At 42.5% G+C, this 3,249-nt stretch overlaps 1 non-coding gene across 1 annotated transcript; it reads left to right on the top strand.

The window, feature by feature from the left end:
• Positions 1–250: 250 nt before the first annotated feature.
• TRNAS-GCU (transfer RNA serine (anticodon GCU)) lies at positions 251–332 on the top strand. The gene has a single exon. It is a non-coding gene; the product is annotated as a tRNA-Ser (tRNA).
• The last annotated feature ends 2,917 nt before the right edge of the window (positions 333–3,249 follow it).

The following is a 3,249-nucleotide window of genomic DNA, read 5'->3' as shown; positions in this document are numbered from 1 at the left end:
GCTGGTATGTTCATTCATTCATCTGTTCAACAAGGATTTGTATACTGGTTTTACTTGTTTCTTTTATATGTGCCAAGTGACTCTAAGCGTCATTTATCAGTGTTGTGGTTGCTGCGAAACGTACCTAAAGAAGTACTTGACCCTGGGTGTGGTTGTGAGGATACAATCAGGATTAAACCAGAAAAAAAAGGTGATTGAGTATAATTACTACAGGACAAACTTCAAGAAGAAAGACGCGCTGGGTCCGCCGGACGAGGTGGCCGAGTGGTTAAGGCGATGGACTGCTAATCCATTGTGCTCTGCACGCGTGGGTTCGAATCCCACCCTCGTCGGCTTGTTGAGGATTTTCTTAAATCTCTCTGCTCCAGGTACCCAAGAAGACATGTAAGTTCAGTGTTTACTCAGTCCTTACGTGTGGTAGATTCGTTCTTTACCACTAAATTGAGTAAACTGCTAAATTTATCTTCCCATTTCAGAACTCACTCAATTAAATATTCTCTCAAACTTCTTCACAATTCCTCCTCAGTGGCACTTAAATTTGTAAATTAAGTTAACCGGTGCAATCGTTTGAGTAGCGTTTCCTTTCTCCGCTGGACGGTAACCTTGAGTGCAGGAGACATACTCAGCACAAAGTTCCCAGGTTTTTTGAGGAACCAATTGAATAATTAGTTGAGGGCTATAGAAAAATTGTCCGACAAACAACTAAATGATAAAATCGTCCACAGAGATATGTACCACAAATTATTTATACTGTACATTGTGGGCTATTTTCAGCCTAATTTTAACTGCACTACAATTTTCACCATGTATGCTAACTTTAAAGTAAAATACTCAATCTTTATTGTCCAAGGATCTCTAGCTTTGAGGTAGAGGGTGTGTCTCTGCTTACAGATATGACAAAACTGAAAAATATACCCATACAACATTCCCAGTTAGATCCTTCTTAAGCAAGACAGAGAAGAATGTCAATACTGTTTCTACGTATGATTTCCATCTTGTCAGGCCTTCAGGGACAAAAAAATACATATTTCTCCCTTTTATTTAAGGTTTTGAATAGGCACTACATTCACATGGTTCAAAAAGTATAAAAAAACTGTATAGCAAAATCCTGCAGCCACCCCTACCCCCCAGCCACCTAATTCTGCTCCCCATAGATAGGCACTGCTATTAATTCCTTCCAGAAACATATTAAGCACAAATGAATGTATATTATATATTCCTCTTTTTTTTAATCTCAAAAAGAGATAACACACCATGCACATTGGCCTGTGCCTTGTCCTTTCCCCATAATCAGTACATCTTGGAGCACTTTCTATGTCACAAAAAGTGATAGCTTATTCTTTTCCCAGAATGCACAGTATTCCAATGTATGTGTTACTGTATATTATTTAACCAGCCCTCTTCAACTCGACGGCACTGGGTGGGTGGGCTATTGATTGATATTTAGGTTTTCCCTCATCTTTTGCTATCACAAACTATGCTGCAATGGAAAAGTTCATACATATATTATTTTGGATGTGTGTATATCTGTGATACTGTAATACATTTTTAAGAAGTGGACTTACTATGCCCTAGGATATATGCATTTTAAATATCAATGGATATTGCCAAATTACCCTCCAAAAGGATTTTATTAATCTACATTCCCAGGCAGTGATGACTGAAGTTCCTATTTCCCCTCACCCTCCCCAATGTGGTGTTTTGACAACTTTGGGATCTGTTAATTTAGTAGGTGAAAAGTGATGTTGCAGTACAGTTAAATTTTCATTTCTTTTATTAAAATAAAACATTTGCTATATTTATGAAAAGAGTTGTTCTGCTTTTATTTACTTGATTTTTTTTTTAAGTTGAAAGCAGTATTTTGTGAAGTGTGGTCTCAGGGTCGTTATGAGTCGGAATCGACTCGACGGCACTGGGTTTTGGTATTTTTTGGTCTCTGGGCAGATAGATTAAAAATTTATATACAATTTCATTCAGTATAGCGACTCACTCAAGACCATTTGCAGATTTCCAAAAGAAATGTTCTGATTTGTCAAAGCCTCTGGAATTTGAAAGGCCAAAAAATAATCCACAGGGATCAAAGAAGGTGCAAAGAGAGAATGGGGAAGGGGAGCCATTCAGCGATTGAATATATCTTCCTTGGACTTCTAGTATGTATGGAGCACTCCAGTATGGGGCAGGCTGGGTCCCCGGGTGGTGCACTTTGAGTCTACCCAGAGGTGCTTGGAAGAAAGGCCTGGCAATCTACTTCGGAAAAATCAGCCAGGAAGGCAAACTGGTTTGGTTTTTTGCTTGTGGGGTGGGCTGGGCTGGGGAGAAGGAAGGGGGAATCCAACGTGGGCACTTGGCGATGATTCCTGCTCTCCCAGACCTGTGGCGGAATCTCACAGCCGGAGCCTTTCGCTCCCGCTACAACGTCTCTCCTTGATAACTGCATATCCTCTAGCATCGCTAGCTCCGTAAACCTTCAAATACTCTGCCTTTCCAGAAGCACAAATTCCTTGAAGGAGCATAAACTAGGTGGGAATTTTCTGGTTGCTTCAATCTAGTGACTCTCTAGGCTCGGAAAACTTGTGCAGAATTTGCTTATTAGTTTTCTGGGGTCAGTTACCCACAATTGCTTACAGTCACGGCTCATAGAGCCAGAAGTAGCAGAAATGCTTTCTGCTACACATTAAAGTGAAGCCCATCCACTAAGGATCTTGGTTTTCCCATTCGTAAAACATAAAGATTGGACTAGATCTTATACCTCTTTTCCAAGTCTGAAGTATGGTGACTGGGAAAAAAGGGGGTGGCCCTAAACTAATGAGAAAAGGTCAGGGAAGAGCCGACTTGTTGTCTTAAAGACGTCCTTCAGCGCAAGTTTTAGGACGACCAGGTGAGTAACCGGGGGCTAAATGCCAGCGGCGGTTTACCAAACCCAGAGCAGCCTCTACGTCAGCACTGCTCACAGTGTGAAATTCGTTTCATCAGAACAACAGAAAACTGGGCAATTCTGGAGTTCATTTTTTCTACAGGTCCCTAAGTACTTTTCCTGCCTAGTTTACCAGCCCGCAGCACCTCAACCACCGAGATGACTGCACCGCCCGGAATCCTAGAGCGTACCGGAAGTGAATGCGGCTCCTCTGCCCCGCCGGAACGTGCCGGGGCCTGCGGGGGGTGTGTCGGTTGGGCAGCCCACGGTACCGGGGAGTGTTGTCCTCGGCTCGCATCTCGGGTGTGACCCGTGTGCACTCAGAGGTGGGAGCT

This window comes from Loxodonta africana, chromosome 1, assembly GCF_030014295.1.
Source record: "Loxodonta africana isolate mLoxAfr1 chromosome 1, mLoxAfr1.hap2, whole genome shotgun sequence".
Lineage (NCBI taxonomy): Eukaryota > Metazoa > Chordata > Mammalia > Proboscidea > Elephantidae > Loxodonta > Loxodonta africana.
Note: the sequence above shows the minus strand (reverse complement) of the source record. Positions and strands in the feature narration are given on the sequence as shown.